The sequence below is a fragment of the Ambystoma mexicanum genome, chromosome 1p (assembly GCF_040938575.1).
Source record: "Ambystoma mexicanum isolate Mex_15411 chromosome 1p, UKY_AmexF1_1, whole genome shotgun sequence".
NCBI lineage: Eukaryota > Metazoa > Chordata > Amphibia > Caudata > Ambystomatidae > Ambystoma > Ambystoma mexicanum.
In genome coordinates, this window is record NC_090921.1 from 1,108,730,342 (window position 1) to 1,108,750,166 (window position 19,825).

The 19,825-nt window shown below is 50.5% G+C and overlaps 1 protein-coding gene across 3 annotated transcripts in view; it reads right to left on the reverse strand.

The window, feature by feature from the left end:
* The window catches only part of LOC138448811 (uncharacterized), a 1,325,760-nt gene that overhangs the window by 185,083 nt on the left and 1,120,852 nt on the right, over positions 1-19,825 (reverse strand). The gene's annotated exons all lie outside the window — the stretch shown is intronic.

Consider the following 19,825-nt stretch of genomic DNA (forward strand, 5'->3'; position numbering starts at 1 on the left):
GCTCCTTCTAGCAGTGGCAACAGGCGAAGTGGGCAGGCTGACTTTGGACAAACATACATCTCGCCTTTTCTTATATAGTATATGATATTATCTTTAATTGGAGCCAACTGCTTTACTGTTGCATTATGGTGCTGTGCAATACACTTCAATTCTGTGGGAACCTGCCATACATCTGGATGCTTATGTTAAAACATCCTTAAAGGGTCTGCAGCATTGTCACATGTCCAATAAACTCTTTGGATGGACTCAGAAACATTAATGGCCTGTGGCAAACTTCCCTGCCGGATTATGGAGACTTCTACTGGTGTGACCAAGGCAGCTGGGTACCTTTACCACCCAGAGCATAATGGACCCGTGGGTGGTATGGGGAGGATCCCCAGGTCACCACCACCCTAGTCCCCTGCATAGGACAGGGAATGCCAAGATAATGCTGGCTACGTTAAGCCCCCTACAAGTGACACCCTTTCACACGAAGGGTCAACAAGGGTTTGGCCCATGTCCAAACTACACTAACAAGCTTCTGAGTGGTATCACACAGAATCCTGCGCGACACGTTGTGCCAGCATATAACAGACTTACACTATCCCCGGAGGAAAGCAGACATTGCGACCACCCCACCAAAAAATAACGCCCTGCATACCAAGAAGTTACAACTGCTCACATTGCAATAACACCCTGGACAGTGTCCCAACCAAGGACATACCAAATCAACCGTCAGACCACACACCATGCAACCGTAACAGACACATCTGTCATCTCTGTATGCCCCAAAATATGCAGGTCACAGACACTCACACTGTCATTCATACACAACAACTAACTTGCCTGCACAATAAGCATACACACGTGCACCAGGCACTCATAACAGTGAGATGCCAACGGGCCTGTAATACCTCCTGACCTGGTAATGTCCAAAACATATCAACACATTGGATCCAAGGGTAACCACTACCAGCTGCGCTTAGAGTCAGGACTACAGAAAATATACCCTGTAACTGTTTGATCTCACATTTTCCCTGAGGCCTGTACCCAAGGTTAGTACTTGAAGTACGTTTCCATCAGTGCTATACCTAAACACATTTACCAAGATCAATCACATTTCCTAGTGGCCTATGCTTAAGACTTGCACATGTAAAAATGCCTGTATTGTTCTTAAGTCTCAGTACATGAACTGGTGCCATAATTTAAGCACCTATGGGGCCACAACAATTAACATATGATGCATTCACACAAACGAGAAAACAAGTGTTCTCCTAAACTCAATAAAGTGCCCTAAAAGTTAATTCAGGTAAACCTAACCGCCAACCACTTCCCTAAAGCTCATTAAGTGGACCTAAGAATATTAAGAAAGGAACAAGTTACTTACCTGTAACTGTTGTTCTCCAGCATGGGTCTGGCATGGATTCACATGCTCATGAATATTCCCCGTCGTCAGGCCGGGAATCCTCGGTATAGAAAAAATCAGTATCAGTATCAGTTTCGTTTCTGATCTGTCTTTCTCAGTAGTAACCAATCACTGGTCTCTGGGTCATACTGCCCCCAGCCAATGACTGCCCTCTCCCTAAGCCCCACCCCTGGCAGCCATCCTCAGATTTGGTAGCACGTGAAGTGGCAGTATGACCAAGTGAAGAGCCGCAGAGGGGTAGGCGGGAGGGTTCGCATGTGAATCCATGCCAGACCCATGCTGGAGAACAACAGTTACAGGTAAGTAACTTGTTCCTTCTCCAGCATGGGGTCTGGCATGGATTCACATGCTCATGAATATAAGAATACATAGCAGTATACACATGCACAACCACGGGAGGTGGCACAAGGCTCAATATCAAGCAATACAACAACTCAACATTAAGCAACTTTTACCTCCTCACCAGGCTCACCTTAGGCGAACAGGTTGCGCAGCACTGCCTGGCCGACTCTGGACTCCTCTCTGGAATCCCGGTCGACACAGTAAAATCTCGTGAAGGTGTGCGTCGACCTCCACGTAGCAGCCCTGCAGATGTCGAGCAGGGGAACACCAGACAGGAACGCCATAGTAGCAGCGATCGCTCTGGTCGAATGGGCTTTCAGACGGCCGGGCAGCGGTCGGTTTGCCAACCGGTGACAGTGCATGATGCAGCCGGAGAGCCATCTGGAAATGGAAGTCTTCGAGAAAGCCTTCCCTTGATTCACAGGTCCAAAGTTCACAAACAGTTGTGATGTCTTCCGGAAACTCTTCGTGCGGTCCACGTAGAACTTCAGTGCTCTAGCTACATCTAGCGAGTGCAGAGTCCTCTCAGCCGGCGACGAAGGCGACGGGAAGAAAACTGGAAACACCAAGGGCTCGTTGAGGTGGAAGTCCGACGGCACCTTGGGCATGAAGGAGGGGTGCGTCCTCAGCACCACCCTTGTGTCGTGAAAAGTCAAGTATGGAGGCTTGCAAGACAAGGCCTGGATCTCTCCCACTCGTCGTGCAGAGGTGATGGCCACAAGGAATGCTGTCTTCCACGACAGAAACTTCAATGGCACTGAATGCATAGGCTCGAATGGGGCCCCCATGAGCCTAGTTAGTACCACGTTGAGCTCCCACGCCGGGGCAGGGGCCTTCACCGGCGGGAATGATCGGAACAGTCCTTTCATAAATTCCTTCACCAGACGATGAGACCACAAGGACGCCCATCCTGTAGTTCTAGTGTAACGTGAGACGGCAGCCAGATGTACCTTGATGGAAGCGTGAGATAGGCCAGCTTTGGCCAAAGACAGTAGGTACGGCAATACTTGAGGGGCCGTAATCCGCAGAGGGTTAATCTTCTGTGCCTGGCACCAGACAGAGAACCTCTTCCATTTGTGTCCGTAGCACTTGAGAGTTGAGGATGCCCTGGCCTTTGCAAGAACCTCTCTGCAGTCGGCCGGGATGTCGTATCCTCCAAACTCTAGTGCTGCAGGAGCCAGGCCTGCAAGTTCAGCGACTCTGGTTCGTGATGAAGAATGGCACCTCCTTCTCTGGAGAGAAGATCTGCGTCCGTCGGCAGCTTGACTAGTGTGGACGCTGAGAAGTCCAGAAGGTCCGGGAACCAGATCTGCCTCGGCCACACCGTTGCGACAAGGATCATCCTGCACCGGGACCTCTTGAGCTGGTTGACGAGCCTGAGTAGCAACGGCAACGTCAGGAATGCATAAAGGAACAGGCCGTCCCAGGGGAACGAGAAAGCATCACCCATGCTCCTCGGTTGGGGAAACTGCTGGCGAACCTCCGGCACTTGGAGTTCGCCGCCATCGCAAAGAGATCGATCTGGGGTTCGCCCCATCATCGGAAGAGTCGGTCCACTTGATCCTGGCACAGTTCCCACTCGTGGCACGAGCACAGCTCCCTGCTGAGTGAGTCGGCGATGGTGTTTTTTTATCCCTGCCAGATGAAAGGGTACCAGAAACATCCCTTGGGCGATGGCCCAATGCCACAGATCCTGGGCTTCCTTGGGCAGGGCAGGGGATCTGGTTCCGCCCTGCTTCCGAATGTAAAACATCGTGGTAGTGTTGTCGGTGAAGATCCTCACCACCTTGCCCTTGAGGGACGGAAGGAAGGACCTGAGGGCCCAGAACACTGCGCGGAGCTCCAAGATGTTGATGTGGAGAGTCTTCTCCTCCGAGCACCAAAGGCCTCTCGCGTGGAGGCCCCCGGTGTGCGCTCCCCAACCTTCCAGGGAGGCATCCGTCATCACCGTCACCTGGTGGGCCGGGGCTAGGAAGCCTGTTCCCGCTGTCAGATGAGCGTGGACACCCCACCATCGTATCGCCTGACGGAACGTTTCGTCGAGCGAGATCCTGTCCTCGAAGCTGCCCGTCGTCTGGATCCAGTGGGCGTCGAGGAATTCTTGCAAGGGCCGCATCTGAAGTCTGCAATGGGGCACCAGATAAATGCAGGAGGACATCATTCCGAGGAGGGACTTGATAGACCTCACTCTGGCCACGTCCGTGGCCAGTAGACGTTGCACCTTTCCTAGGATGGTCCTTATCCTTTCCTCCGACGGTGAGGCCCGCCGCGCCACTGTGTTGATCTGTGCTCCCAGAAACAGGTTGACTTGCAACGGGACCAGGTGGGATTTTGGAAAGTTGATGGAGAACCCCAGGTCCGTGAGCAGCTGGACGGACTTTGCAGTGTGTTCCACGATGAGCTCCCTTGTCCTTGCCCGTATGAGCCAGTCGTCCAGGTAGGGGTAGACGTGGATCCCCTGCAGGCGCAGCCCCGCCGCCACCGGTGCTAGGCACTTGGTGAACACCCTGGGTGCCGATTTTAATCCGAATGGGAGGGCCTTGAACTGGTAGTGCCGCCCTTTGACCACGAACCTGAGGAACTTTCGGTGCCTCTTTAGAATAGGGATGTGGAAGTAAGCATCCTCCAAGTCCAACAACGACAGGAAATCGCCCTCCTCCAGCTGTCCCAGCACGTGCTGGAGGGTGACCATCCGGAACTTCTGTGCCTTGATGTATTTGTTTAGTTGTCGCAGGACCCGGATTGGACGCCATCCTCCTGTCTTCTTCCTCACGAGGAAGTATCTTGAGTAAACTCCGGAGCCCCGAAGCCTCTTCGGGACGAGCTCGATGGCACCTTTCCTGAGCATCGCCCGAACTTCCAACAGCAGTTGAGGGACGCGATTTTCCTTCCTGGCCACGGGAGGAATGCGGGGGCACCTCTTCTGGAACTCGAGGGCGTGCCCCAGGGCCAGGGCGTCCAGCACCCAACGGTCGGTGGAGATGGACTCCCACACGCCGACGAACTTCGTCAGCCGGCCTCCCACCGGGGGCTTCGGCGGGGGCCCGAACCGATGGACGGTTCAATCTTGCTTGGAGGCCGCTTTGCCTCCTTGACCACCTTGGCGACGACGGCGGGATCCACCTGACTTGCCGCGTCCCCTGTAGGCCTCCTGCGACGAAGACCTTGCCGCTTGACGGTAAGTAGAGGAGCTGCTGCCGGCTCCCTTGGAGGCACCCTGTCTGCCTCCGGAGCTCCGAAAGGACGGCTGTCGCTGTTGGAGCACACCCAGTGCACGGGCCGTCTCCGTGTCCGTCTTGATCGCCTGAAGGGATTCATCAACCGCCTTGCCAAAAAGGTTGTTCCCATTGAAGGGCATGTCCAAAACCTTGGTCTGAACGTCCTGGCGGAAATCCGTCGCCCTGAGCCATCCTCGTCGTCTCAGGCAAACGCTGTTGCCCAACTGACGGAAACCGGTGTCGGCGATGTCCGTAGCCACCGTAATGGCATGGTCCGAGGCAATCTCACCTTCCTGCAAGATTTCCAGGGCCTCAGCCCTCTTGGCATCCGGAAGGAAGTCCAACAAAGGGGCGATCTTGAACCACAACTCCCTGTCGTAGCGGGCTACGATGGCCAGGGCGTTGGCCGCCTTGATGGTGGTCGTCGCTGCAGATGAGATGACTGTCGTCCCATTGCATCCAGTTTCCTACCCTCGCCGTCCGGAGGGGAGGTTGAAATCGAGGCCGATGCCCCCCCCCCGCTTTCTTCTTGGCCGCCGCCGAAACAACCGAGTCCGGGGTAGGTTGCGCCCTAAGGCACAAGGGGGCAGCGTCGGGGACCCGGTACTTCTTCTCGTACCGGTCCCTCTTCGCAGGAGCCGTGGGCAGGGTTCTTGAGGAGGGCGAGCCCCTCATCCCAGATGTCATCAAGAAGCGGTACGGCGAGGACCGTCTTCCTTTTAGCCTCGCGCCGCTGGTAAAGGAACTCCTCCTTCTTCTTTTCCTCGGGGCAGAGCTGGAAGAGCTTGGATGCCCTGGAGATCATTGCATGGAAGGATCCAATCTCGTCGGGTGGGGACGCCCGGGCAGGGGGCGACGGGGGACACGTCCCGTCGTCGCCTCCATCGTCATCCGTACCCGCCGTAGTTGGGTCCATGCCTGTATCATCCCCGTGGGTAGTGGACCGGGGGGAATGCAGAGAAGGCCGCAGAGGCGGGAGAGGAGGCCTAGGATGCGTCCTCCTCCTCTTAGGCGGTGGGCTCCCCGAAGGTCCTGGCTCCGGATCCTCCGTCCGGTCTGGCTCAGGCTCCTCCGTCGGGGGAAGGGGCAACCTAGTCCTTATCTCTGAGCATAAGGACTGGATGGCTAACAAAATGGCCACCGAGGTGTCCTGCGGCGCCGGAAACGACGGGCGCGAGGGCTCTTGAGGAGCCTCGTCTGCGTCACTGTCGCCCTCGTCGTCGCCCTCGCCGGGATCCCTCCCGATGGGCTGGGTCTCCTCCACGACTTGGATGAGCTCCTCTTCAGAGGTCGTGTCCGTATCCACGACGGCCACCACCCCCCCCCTTTCCAACGAGGACTTCATGGGGGTCTTCTCGATGGGCCTGAAAGACTCCCTCTGCGGTGGCAGGGAGACTCTGGTACCTGAGAGCGCCTCCACTGGTGTAGCCTCCACAGGCCAATCGAGGTCCTAGCAGGGTGAATCACAGCCAACGTCACCTTCTGTACGCCTGGGGCCTTCACCTTCGGGGGAGGGTCCGAGCCTCGCTCCCCCTCTGCCAGAGTCTTCGAGATCGACTGGGGCCTCTCCAGAAGCTTCGCCGGGTTCTCGGACTTCCTCTTACCCGAGCCAGAGCATTTGCTCGTGGTCGATGGCGCCGGGGAGGGTGCGCCCTGCCTGGCAGCCAAGGAGCCCGACCGTTCGGCGCTCCCGGTGCCCGCGGAATCGCGGTGCTTAGCCTTTTGTTGGGCCCCCATCGCCGGAGCACCCTCACAGGACTTAGAAGACCGCTCGGACTTCTTCTTCTCGCCTGGCGGGCTCTTAGCTTCCAGCCAGTTGGCGAGACGGAGGTGGCGATCCTTCATGGTCCGCTCCGACATGTTTCCACGAAACGCGCAGTCCTTTTCCTTGTGCGTCTTGTCCTCATGGAGACAGAGGCTTAACGAATGCTCGTCCTCCTTGAAAACGTTCTGAAGCTGTCATCCAGGGCAGGTGCTGAATAGCTTCCCAGGCGTCGAGCTCCCTTTCTTCTGGGCCATGTCCGGGGTAGGCCTCGGAACTTCTGGAATCCTCCAAAAGCGTAACTCGACGAAATCTTCACCCTTGAGGGGCGTAGAAAACTCTGAAACGGATACCCGTTGATCGGAAGTAGAAACGGTGGAGCTTGAGGCTCTTTTAACCGAAAAAATTAGAAAATCTCCTGAAAAAAGCGTGAAAACGCAGCAAAAGCTCGAGAGCTAAGCACGAGGACTCCCAACACTTGAACGTGCGGTAAAAATCTGAGGATGGCTGCCAGGGGTGGGGCTTAGGGAGAGGGCAGTCATTGGCTGGGGGCAGTATGACCCAGAGACCAGTGATTGGTTACTACTGAGAAAGACAGATCAGAAACGAAACTGATTTTTCTATACCGAGGATTCCCGGCCTGACGACGGGGAATATTCATGAGCATGTGAATCCATGCCAGACCCCATGCTGGAGAACTAACCTAGCCATGCAACATAAGGCCTGCACAGCAACTTGCCCCACACACTTAAACCTATCCCTATCCCAGAGTAAATAGAACATTAAAAAGTCAGTGAAACACTGATACCCATGCGACACTGCAGGTATGCCATGTTTGTCCTGCCCCAGGACAGTGGTCAAGTGCAGTCATATCAGCCCCTCGAAAAACTCCTTAGCAAAATGGGACAGCTGCACTAGATTCTGGGGCACTATGATCATGCAACACTTGCCAACCCTCTGTATTAGCCTACAGCCAGGGAGTTGGCCTTGACACCTCTGGTTCCAGTGTGAACCCCACACATTGTTTTCCTGTCACCAGGAAATGTAATTCAGTGGGGCACATATCACACAACTACAAATCAAGCAATAAGATGTCTGTTGGGGGCAGCATGAACATTCTACGACATCATTTGAGAAGTGGCTGCTAGGCAGTGCAGAGCTCCCAGTTTTTCTGCACCACACACACCGCCTGACAGCTGCAAGCACTGTGGAGCCCTGCGCCATATGCTACACCGTGGAAACCATCTTTTCCGGCTCCCAAAATGTTTGCAGAATGTATGGCCTATGGGGCCTCAACTGAGCTGTGGACCCCACATGTCGGCAGAACTCCCGTCCGCTCAGTCGCATGGCAGCTGTCTAGCATGACTCCCACAGATGCCTCCTGTGACCATGACAGCTGGGAGAGGTTGGTTAACGATCACGCCGTATGAACCCCAGTCAACACTTAGCTTTTTCTTCTAAGTAACAGCTGGGAGCGTTGATTGCAGAGGGAAGATTTGGTTGCAGAGGGCAACATTAGGTGTGAAGTTTTCTCTAGGGTGGTATAGTTGTCCCTTTTCCTTGTGCACCCTTTTTCTATGTGCTCTGCTTCCTCTGCCCTTGGCGAATGGATGAAACCTTTAGGTGCTCTATTTTATGCTGCACCCCAAAACAGGTCTACTTGTTTCTTTAACTCCTTGTGGGTCCTTTTCCAGTCATTTCCAATGAAATAACCAAAAGTCCAAACCAGCTATGAGCCTCTTGGTTAGAAAGTGTAGGCAAGCTTTATTATACATGCGGGAGACCACTCACCAGCCATCCTCATGCAATACAGCCAAGGCCCCCCAACTGACACATTCAGAACATTCACAACCAAGCACTCCTCAACATTCTACATAGGCATCAGTCACACATTTTATCAGCACTCATAAATGGCCAGCAGGACAGGAAAACATCCTGCAAGACACTATACTGGTGTATCAATGTCATGGTCCTAAGACTACACCTTACAGAAAATGGTTCCATGAGCTGAGAATCTGGTATTAATAACCAAACTCCTGATAAGAGCATGGACAATTGCCACAACTTATTACATCACAAAACCCATTATTGCAGGGGTTTCTGCCTTGCATGTCCCTTCATCACTTTCTCAGGAAGATCATATTAAACCTCAGTCCCTGGGAAAAGGTCCCCACTTCCAAGGAGACGACCAACTACATTCCCACACAACAATGCAGCCTCTTAGGGCTAGATGTCGCAGGTGGAAAGTCACCGCTAGCTAGATATTCAACGTCCACAGAACGCAGAACAGCAAAAGACTGGAATCTGTGTCAAGTAGTCTTCATAACCCTGGTGCCAAATCCTCAAGTTGCCAATCAGCTGGGCATAGAGGACCCCAGACTCTGGTGTACTTTAGAAATTAACCTCAGACAGATTTAATTGTGGCAACAGCAGTGAGGAGAAAAATAAACAACGCTAGGGGCTTCATCTACTCTGCCCCTGAAAAGGAGTCCTTCAAGGTGGATGCATTGGGAAAGAAAGTCATCCTTGCCTGCTATTGGAGATACTTGTGTGACAAGTACACTTGCTGTATGAGTTAATTACGGAAGATAAACTTTGGTATGTACAGTAGGGTGGTGTAGAAGTGCCAATGCTGGTTGAAGCCAGCACAAGCAAAAATCCTAGCCTTCTCTTTGATGGCATGCAGCTGTTTGGCAAGGGCACCATTGATGCCCTACCACTGTATAAAACCGATGAGGAGACGGACAAATGAGCTGAGGTGATGTCTTCCAGGTGCCCATCATAATCAGTGACCTCATCGAAAATCAGGGTTGCGCTTCAACATAGTCACTCAATCAACAAAGCCTTACTTATTAGGTGTCTATGGCAAGATTTGAGCATCACCAAGCTTAAAGGAAGCAGAGCTTCTTTTGATCACCTCTTAGGGCTTGTAGATGAGGAAACCAGGGCAAGGGTACCCAGCCCTCGAAACAACCTGAGTGTACACCAGCCCCTCTCAACCATAATACCCCGGTGGGTGGTGGGAAGGGAGGGAGGATACAAGCCAGTTGTCATCTCTGGAGTTGACCAAATCTGACGCCATACTTTGGAGTTTGAACACAAGCCTACCCGTTTACTGCCACTGAGAAGAGGGGTGCTGAAGGAAAATTAGAAACAACCAAAAGAGGGGGGGCGCTGTTGCGCACAACCAAGATGGCCGCCTGAAGCGAGAGCTCTGGCCCGACAGAAATCCAAATTATATTTGAATCCTGTTTCGGAGCCACCAGCGGACAGCGAAGTCAAGCAGAGGGTGCACCTTGAACAGGTCCACACCCGACTGAAATCCTGAGAGCGGCGGACCAAAACTCACGGAGATATTGGCTTTGGCGGGTTGAGCAGGAGAAGGCCCGGGAGTGTGCCGCGTGGGACGTCCGGCAGGTCTGCGCCCGAGCCGCTGACGCTCTGGCCAGAGAGGCATAGAGAGGTGGGGCTGCTGTGCCGCGGTCGCGGAGCTGGCCCGTGGGCGCTGCGGATCGACTGAGGTGTCTCCCCCTGGGTCCCGTACACGTGGCTGTGTGGGTGAATGTTGCTGGCTTGTGGGCCCTCCCTTTGCGGTTATCGAGGCGATCCTGTTGGGTGAGAGCTGGAGCTCCCTGCCGTGACGCGGCGGGTGCTGGGAAGCGGGCCGTCGTCGGACGGCGTGATATCCTTCCCCCCCGGGCCTGAGCCGTGGTCGAGGGGGCGACTCCATTTTCTGGCCTGCAGCCGGGGCGCGCCACACGTGCTATATTTCCTGCAAGTTGGCGGCGTGGACGGCACGGGTCGCGGTGCCGCTGAGACGGTGAGTTGTGCGACATTCAGCGGCTGGGGTGCAGCTCCTTTCTTCGTGGGAGGACACAGTCCATTGTAAGTGGGCGAATTAGCAAGTCGCCACTGGTGCCTGGACATTGGTGGCACCGTGAATCACTAGTTTTGTGGTACCCCGGCCTGAACAAGCCCACTCAACAAATAATATCGTACGCGGCCTGCCCCCGCGGTATAGTCCCACAGGATCCCACAGGATCCATTGCCCCAGTCGGGCCGTGGTGGTGACCCGGCTGGAGTGGCGGACATGGGTAACACGAGGAAACAGGAAAAAGCGGTAGAGGGGGCGACCGGGAAAAAGAAAGGCCCTATGGTCTCGTTCACCAGTAGCCAGGCAGCCGGCCATGAACCAGACCTGTCGACAACATCAATGGCTGAACTTGACGTGGACAGCGGCGACAGGGTTGATCGCCTTACCACGATAGTGCAGAATGGCTTCCTATCCCTAAATGTGAAGCTAGATGACATTGTTAACACCACCAGCACTGAAAACCAGAGTTGACAAGGAGGGCCTCAGAATCACTGAGGCTGAAGACAGAATTGGTACAAATGAAGACACCATTGCGCGTCACGATCGCGACATAGCGCAGCATAAGGCAGGCATGAACGCGTTGCAAAGTAAATGCGAGGACCTAGAATCCAGATCCCGAAGGAACAATATTCGGATTGTGGGAAAAGTTCCGGAAAGGTGCAATGGAACAGCAAGTGGAAAACCTTCTTAAGACTATTTTTGGGACAGAATCCTTTTTGAGCCAATTCCTGGTTGAGCGAGCACATCGCACTCTGGCCCCCGTGCCGAAACCCAGAGCCCCACCGCGCACCATCATTGTCAGATGGTTGAATTACAGAGAGAGACAGAGATACAATTCTCAGAAAGGCTAGAGAAATTGGACACTACAATATGAGGAGAACCGCATACATGTTTATCCGGACTTTGCTGCGGGAGTACAGGCTAACAGGCGATCATATGAGCCGGTCAAGCGGCTACTGAGGGCACGTCAGGTCCCATATGTGCTAATATTCCCGGGCAAAATGCGAATCCAGTATGGAGGAAGAACACACTTTTTTGAGACCCCGGCCGCCGCTCAGGCGTATGTGGAAGCAACTATACCCCTACCACCCAGAGGCCGTGGGCCGGAGCAGAACGGAAGATCACCTCCGGGAGGTGGAGACCGGGGCCCTGTTGACTGAACCTGGTTGCGCACATATCCTCTGTTGCTGCTTTAGCGATGTGTAACGGATTTCTGCTCCCACTGGGGGGCTCTGAGTAACCTTCGAAGCAGGTCGTGAGCCCACTCTGGTTGCCCCGTGACGACAACGTGGCACCCACAGGAAAGTTCCTAAAAGGTTTAAGGGTACATCGTCAAGTTGGGGTGGATGATGTGGGTGGAGGGTGGGCTTGGGGAAATCGGGAAGTTACAGAATGTTATTTCTGCCAGGGCATGTTAGGGACCTGGGATGTGGAGGAGTCTGGAGAGGGAGCATGCACTGCTGGAAGTTGTAGGTTAATTAAAACATGGTCTCGCAGGCACAGGTGCTACTCTAATGTTGGTCACCTGAACATTGATGGTCATTACTATATGGTACAATGTAAAAATGCAAAAAATGGGTGACGGGCTGAAGATAAGATTAATGTCATGGAATGTCCGGGGCCTGAACAATCCAATGAAGGTCAGAAAGGTTGGCAATTATGTCACTAGACACGGGCCTCACATTTTAATGTTACAGGAAACGCATGCACAGGGCTCGGTTAACAAGAAGATACTGGCAAAATGGGGAAAATTGTGCTATTACACAAACTATTCATCGCAGCCCAGAGGGGTCTGCACCCTCATACATAATTCTCTTAGCTTTGTTGCTAAAGGCCACTTGGCGGACCCGATGGGTAGATATGTTCTGGTTTGGGGGGAATAGCAGGGAAACAAATAACCTTTTTGAACACCTATGGCCCCAATCTGGACGATCCTGATTTTTACCTACACATGCTCGAGATCCTTGCCAAACATGATGCGACCACGGTACTATGGGGAGGGGACTTTAATGTGATATTAGACCAGACCCTGCATAGATCTACTAAGGTAACCAGGGCACCCACCAAGGCGGCACTAGTTCTGAAGCAAATTATCCCGCAACTGTCTCTAGTGGACGCCTGGAGAGTGCTCCACCCAACCAGCAGACGATACACGTTCTATTCTTCTGTCCATGATAGTGAATCACGTATAGATTATTGGTTTATATCCACAAACATAGCGCATACCCTACAGAATTTGCGAAATCCTTCCTCGTACACTATCGGACCACTCCCCAGTGATGTTGGAGATCGTTTTGAAAGATGCCCCCAGACCAACTAGGAGGTGGAGAATGCCAAGAGACATACTAAAAGACCTGAATGTTGTTGAAACCCTACATATTGAAATTGCCAACTTTTTCACAGACAACATTGGTTCTGTAGAACACATATCGTCAGTATGGGAGGCTTTCAAAGTCTGGGCGAGGGGGGCCATAATATCTAAGACCACTGGTCTTTTGAGGGAAGTACGCTGTGAGCTGGAGGGGGTGGAGAAAGAGTTGAACGCACTAGAAGAAATCTACAGCTGCACGCATCGTGGAGACACCCTGGCTGCAATACATATGTTACTTAGGGATTTTGATCGATTGGCAATAAGGGAAGTACAATATATAGCAGCCCCTACCAGGGCTCGCAGATACGGAGAAGGAAATAAAGCAGGGAGAATGTTGGCCAACTTGGTTAAGCACGAAAAACATATGACCCCGAGTACAGCGATCCAAACGGCACAAAACGAGATAATAACATGTAAACAGGGAATAAATGATGTTTGTTCACTTTTACAAAGATTTGTATAAGAATAGAGATGGAAAATCCCCCAATGAGATTAAAAGATATCTTGCTATGCTAGATCTCCCTACACTCCCAGAAGAAAGCAAACTAGCACTCGAACAACCTATCACAGCCGAGGAGCTTACTGAGGCGATAAAGGGGCTCACGTCTGGCAAGGCAGCCGGCTCCGATGGGCTTGGTGCTGAATTCTATAAAGAATTCCAGGAAGAATTGATACCTGTGCTATTAGAGATGTGGGGAGAGGCTATGGGGAAACAAATGCTGCCCCTGACAATGCGTGAGGCCATTATTACAGTGTTGGCCAAACCCAGACGCCCACCACAAGATATGTCATCCTATAGGCCCCTGTCCCTGATAAATGTAGACGCCAACATTTTCGCGAAAGTGCTGGCGAATCGCATGTTACCTATAACACCTACGCTGGTTCATGCAGATCAAAGCGGGTTTATTCCCCATAGGGCCACTGCCCTAAATTTGCGTAGGCTATTCGGCATAATGTCGCAAATCAACCCGAGCAAGAAAGCAGTCGCGGTGTCCCTCGACGCCGAGAAGGCATTTGACTCGGTCTCTTGGGAGTACATCTTTTTGGTGCTGGAGGCATTTGGGGTTGGCCCCAACTATATCAAGTACATCAGGCTGCTGTACACAGCCCCGGGTGCAAGGGTGTGCACGAATAGAACTATATCCGAGCTGTTTGAGCTGGGACGTGGCACCAGACAGGGATGCCCCTTCTCCCCTATCCTCTTTGATTTGACAATAGAGCCCACGGAGGCTGCGGTTCGTCTGGGACATAATAACAAGGGTGTACCACTGAAAGGTGCCACTCAAATAATATCCCTATACGCGGACGATACCTTGCTCTAAGTCCGCGAGCCAGACAAAAACATTGCTCCTATCATGGCAGACATCAACGAATTTGCAGAGTACTCTGGGTACACGGCGATCAATGCTAAATCAGAAGTGTTCCCGCTCACTCCATCCACAAACCGCCTGGCTCGAATGTGCGGCCTTCAGTGGTCAGAGCGACACATCAGATACCTGGGAGTCCTGGTTTCAAGTAATAGACAGACCCTGTATGCTGACAACCATGACTATGCGCTACAAACACTCCATACCAAACTACAGGCCTGGAGACACCTCCCAATCTCACTACACAGTAGAATTGCGGAGTCCGGAGCTGAGTCCAGTCTGCCTCCAGTCTTTGCTGTTTTCGGAGTGAGCAGTCACTGTGAGGAGCTGCACTACGAGCTCAGTCCTCTTTCTACCTTCATTGGCATCTTGTTTAAAACACCCTCCAGCGCGCGGAGCGGAGTCCGGAGCTGAGTCCAGACTGCCTCCAGTCCGCCTTCATCGCCGAAGAAGACATTTACAACGTAAGGCAGAGCACTGTCGGATCACTGGTAAGAGGAAAATATGGTTACTGATGTTCGGCCGCAGACGCGGCAAACAACTCTAAACGCCTGAACTCGGGGCAAGCTCTCATTCGCAGCCGATGCCGCTATTTCAACACTTGGTGCGAACACTGTTACTCCCTCTTCCCTTCCCCCTCATTCCACATTCCCTCTGTTGCCTCCCCCCCTGCCTGTCTGCTGCTGCAGACACCTCTTGCTCTCCCACCCCTCCCTCCCCTCTCTCCCTTCCCACTCTTTCCAATCCGGTCCAACCTACCGCCGCAAGTCCGCCTCGCTGTCTTCCACGACCTTCTGTGGCGAGCATGAGTGGGGTTGATTCGAACGCTGCCTCAGTCGATGTGAATTCTGTTTAGGTGTTGCCGGTTGATGTTCCGGCTAAAGCCCAAACATTACAGTCCTTGAGTGCCCAACCTCATGTTCTCTTGCCTGAAATAACCGGAAATGTTGGTGCCAGCAAAATGACCATTCAATCAGAAAGTCACCCGGCATTGGTTGCGACTAAAAATCTGAATCAGCTGCCGTCCCAGGCACATAAGAGATGAAACTGACAGAGCTATACAGTGTATGTTGCCCGACTCTTTGCCCAGACTAATATGTCGGGTGGTATGGGCAGTGAGATTGTGGGAGTTGTGTCCCTACATACAGCCCCATTTGACTTCGATCAAAATACAGCGGCATTCATGGCAAATGGTCATCACCTACCTGCGCCACCTGCGATGGTTGAAATTAACACTGCCTCCTTGTTGTCTCCGCTTGATGTAACAGACACTGAACCCCTGGCCCTAAAACTACCAAATGGATCAGGGAACCAAACAAACTTCTCCTTTGTCCCGCCTCTAAACAGTGACACTTTACACAGCCTCGCGGACACTAGAGTTGCTGCTGGTATTACAGTGTCTCAAATCGAGTCAGATGCATGTGGAAGAGAAGTTTTACGTCAGCTCGACTCCCTTCCACCATTGCCCCCATTGCCTTCCCCTCTGACGGGCCCTTCTACGACAAACCATTAAAAAAGTCTTGGAGTAGACTTAGCAGGGCGTGAAGCGCGGCTAACGGAGAGGCTGACTGCGGTTTACCAAGCAGTAAAAAAACAAACTAATACACAGCTTTTCTACGGCTCCACAGAACGTATCACTTCCAACAAGAATGCTGTTGACAAATAGCGAGAAAGGAGTGAAGTTCGTTCAAGATCCAAATGGCACGCTTAAATCCTGGACAAGTACACCCTACTGAAAGGATCCTCAGAATATCCAAAATACGGATATTACTCTAAAAAGAAAATCACAATCGAGCTCTTCAAAGGAACCAACTGAAAACCTGTGATTTCACTGCAGTACTAAAGCACCTCATCAAGCTCATCAAGCTATAAGAAACGAATGGTGCTCTAGCAGACATGATGAATCGTCGACTCTAGAACCTGAGCCTATTAATCACTCTAAAGAGAATTTATCGGTTGCAGCTGGAATTCAAATCCATAACAATGTCCTGGCGGCAACATCATTAGCCTTGATTCCTTTCATAAAACTCATTAAACAAGTAAACGAGACTGCGAAAGATCTAAATGCCTTGCTCCATAATCTGACAAACAAAGTCTCCTCTTTGGAACAAAACAATGTTCATCTAATGTCCACAGTTGAACTAGAAGCAGAGATTTCATTTCAATGGCAAAACCGCCTTGGAGACATTGCTCTGAAGGACTATACAGACAAAAACGATCAAATGGAAGCAATCTTATAAATCATGAAGTGGTGTTGTCACTCATTCTCCAGAAGTAAGACAGACATGGAATGTCCCTCTAAAGAGAGACCCCTGCAGCGTCCAGAGAAATTAAATGCAAAAACAAGGCCAAAGGTAGATCAATGTGGTTCAAATAACATCTCTACGCACATAATTGCCCCAGACAAGAACTTAGAGGCACCTCTACCTGATAAGGCAAATAGTGAAATTACTGTGCCTGCTGAACCACAATTGACCTCTACATTAGAAAACCAGCTTAACGGTATTTCTGCAAATAAACCACACAAAGGGTCCGGAGCATGCCAATGTAATATCAACTCACTTTGAGCGGTAGCGGTGGAAGCTCAATCCTTAAACCACGCTTCTGTACTGGCTTCCAAAGGAACCGTTACTTCTTTTGACATCTTCACTGGAACCGCAAAACTGTTTGTTCCTTCGATCACATCCAAACTAGTTGAAAAATCCACAAAAGCTCCAGCCAAAAAACAAACAGCAAACAAGCAGCAAAGTAAAACGAGCAATGTCAGAAATAAAACAAAACAGTTTGTGAGGAATCTCTCTACTCCTCAAAAGTTGGGTCTTTTTTCATGCAATCCATCACACGCTCGACAGGACGATAACGAGTGTGTGCCTGCTGGAAAGTCTGTGCCGAAAGAAACACCTAAAACAAGTGTGGTGGACCCTCTTAATCCGAATAAAAGACGAAGATTAGAATCTGACATTGGCTCATAGACAACTGATGTAAGTGTTACCGACTTATGTGATCTGTCCACTTATTCAGTTGAGCCTGATGAATTGCAACAGTCTATACAAGAAGAAGAACTTTGCTGCCCGGTCATGAAACCTCCTCAAGGCCCGAGAAAAATCCACCAAGCTGAAATACCCAATGAAGGAGAAAGAAAGAAGACTTGCTTGAATGCAAACCACAATTGCTCAAACGAGACCTCACAAACCCACAATCAAAAGGATGACAATGTTGTGGCTCAACAAAAAAAACGGACTTCCTTAAAACTAAATCCTAAGATGACGGCAGCCCAATGGCAAAAGCAAAAGCAATTGAATACTAAAGGAACTGTGTCTGTGAAATCTTTACTGGAACAAAAACTCTGGAGAATAAGGCTCGAGAATATTTTCCCAGACGCAAATGAAGTTAACTTAAATCGCAGAAATGTAATGCAATTGTTACACAACTTTCCATCACTAAGAACGATAACGTCTAACGACATAGCCATTGTGGAGTACATCAATGAAGACTCCCTAGATATGGTCGATCTGCACATCACTTCCCAGGCAGTGGAAAACACTTTGCTTGCTGCAAAAGACGAGCTGTTGTCATACGGATTCGATCTGACAATAGAAACAAAACATCGAAGAGAAAGAAACAGAAACGTTATGTCAGCTGATGGAGAGCAAACCCATGAACAACGTTGAGAGGCGTTAAGGAAACAATTTAACATCCAAGAAAGAACAGCCGGAAACCGAAATGTCTCCTCTCAACCTCCCTCACAGACTCGCTCGAAAAGAACTTAGCCATTGCAAACTAAGGAGGATAGAAATGGCCTTATATCATGGAATCCAGAGGCTTCCGGCACTTGTTCCAGGATTTCGACATCTTGATGAAAAAGAACTTTGCAGTATGTCTCCAGGAAACATGGTTGCGGGAGGCACCTCATAGAGAAGGATATTCAATCATATTAAATCCGGCTGGGAAAAATCAGTTTGGTCGACCATTCTCTGGTCTCCTGACCATGATAAACAACGCCTCAGGTTGGGAGATCATAAAATCGTTTTCTCCAAACTTGTTTGTGCAAGGAACAATCCTTCAAAACAGTCAGAGATCAAACGTACCATTCCAACATTTACTACTTCTCAATACCTATTGGCATTCAGCCATGATATCCTCATCCCATTTCATTCAATCGATAACAAAACTGATTGATGATAATATGGATATGGAATTGTGGTCTGATCTACAAGTGATTCTAGGTGGAGACCTGAATTTCTCGTGGTTTGATGAGAATCTGATAATGAAATAATTCAAGCATCACGCCTACTCTATCTGTAGAGGCTACCAATTTCACTTAGCTATGACTGCCAGAAACTGCCACATGCTTAACGGTCAAACCAAAGGGGATCGTCCTCCGAATACCACATGGCAGCGTGATGGCACAAGAAAAATCATTAACTATATTTGGGCATCAAATACCATGTTAAATGAGATCTTACAGCTGAAGGTCTTGAAATCACTAAGCAGTGACCACAATCCACTCAAACTAACTCTAAAGGCATATCTGCCCAGAAATGCAGAGATTTTCAATCAGCCAATTGAGGTGAATCAAAGAGGCAATAGACTAAAAATAAATAGCAAGCAATTGCGGAACTTAAACGAAATGATAACTTCAGAGGAGACAGCCTTATGCGACAAAGTAAACTACACTGCCCTGTTAGTAGATTTTCAAATCAAATTCAAACATCCAAATTGTTGCCCCTATCGAAAGAAATATGAATTCAGTACACTGGTGTCTCTAAAAAAACAACAATTCCACTGCGATCTGAGGAAACTAAATAAAGAGTCAGTTCCAAATAAATTGTTGCAAAGGAAACATCTAAAGACAAAATATCGAAACTGGCTGAAATGCTTCAAAATGATGAGAGACCAAGAACGAGGAGAACGAATTCTGAAGCTTATTATCTGTCATCAAACAAAGGACCTATGGAACATCATAAATAACAAAACAATATTCCAGGAGGCGAAGATCCATCATGGAATCTCTAAGGCTATTTGGCAACAGCATTTTGTTAAAGTCTTTGGAAGCAACGTAAATCGGCTGAGAGATGAAAGACTCGATGAAGTCCAGTCTTGGAACGTAATCGAATCAAAAGAAGACATATCAATAGCAATTCGACATCTAAAAAACTTGCGAGCCGCCGGACCTGATGGCCTTTCCAATGTCACATTAAAAGCAAACAACGAGCATTGGACAACCTTCATTTACCATCTATTCCTAACAATTGCTACAACAAAAATGATCCCTAAATCTTGGAACTCAGCCATCATAGTTCCTATTTTTAAGAAGGGTAGCCGCGACGATCCGGCCAACTATCGACCAATTGCCCTTTTAGACATCCTGGGGAAGATATTCACGTCTTTTCTACAACAGAAGCTGTCAAAGTGGGCCATGTGTTCCAGTCACTTCGATATACGTCAGACAGGTTTTACCAAAGGCGTAGGAATAGAAGTGAACC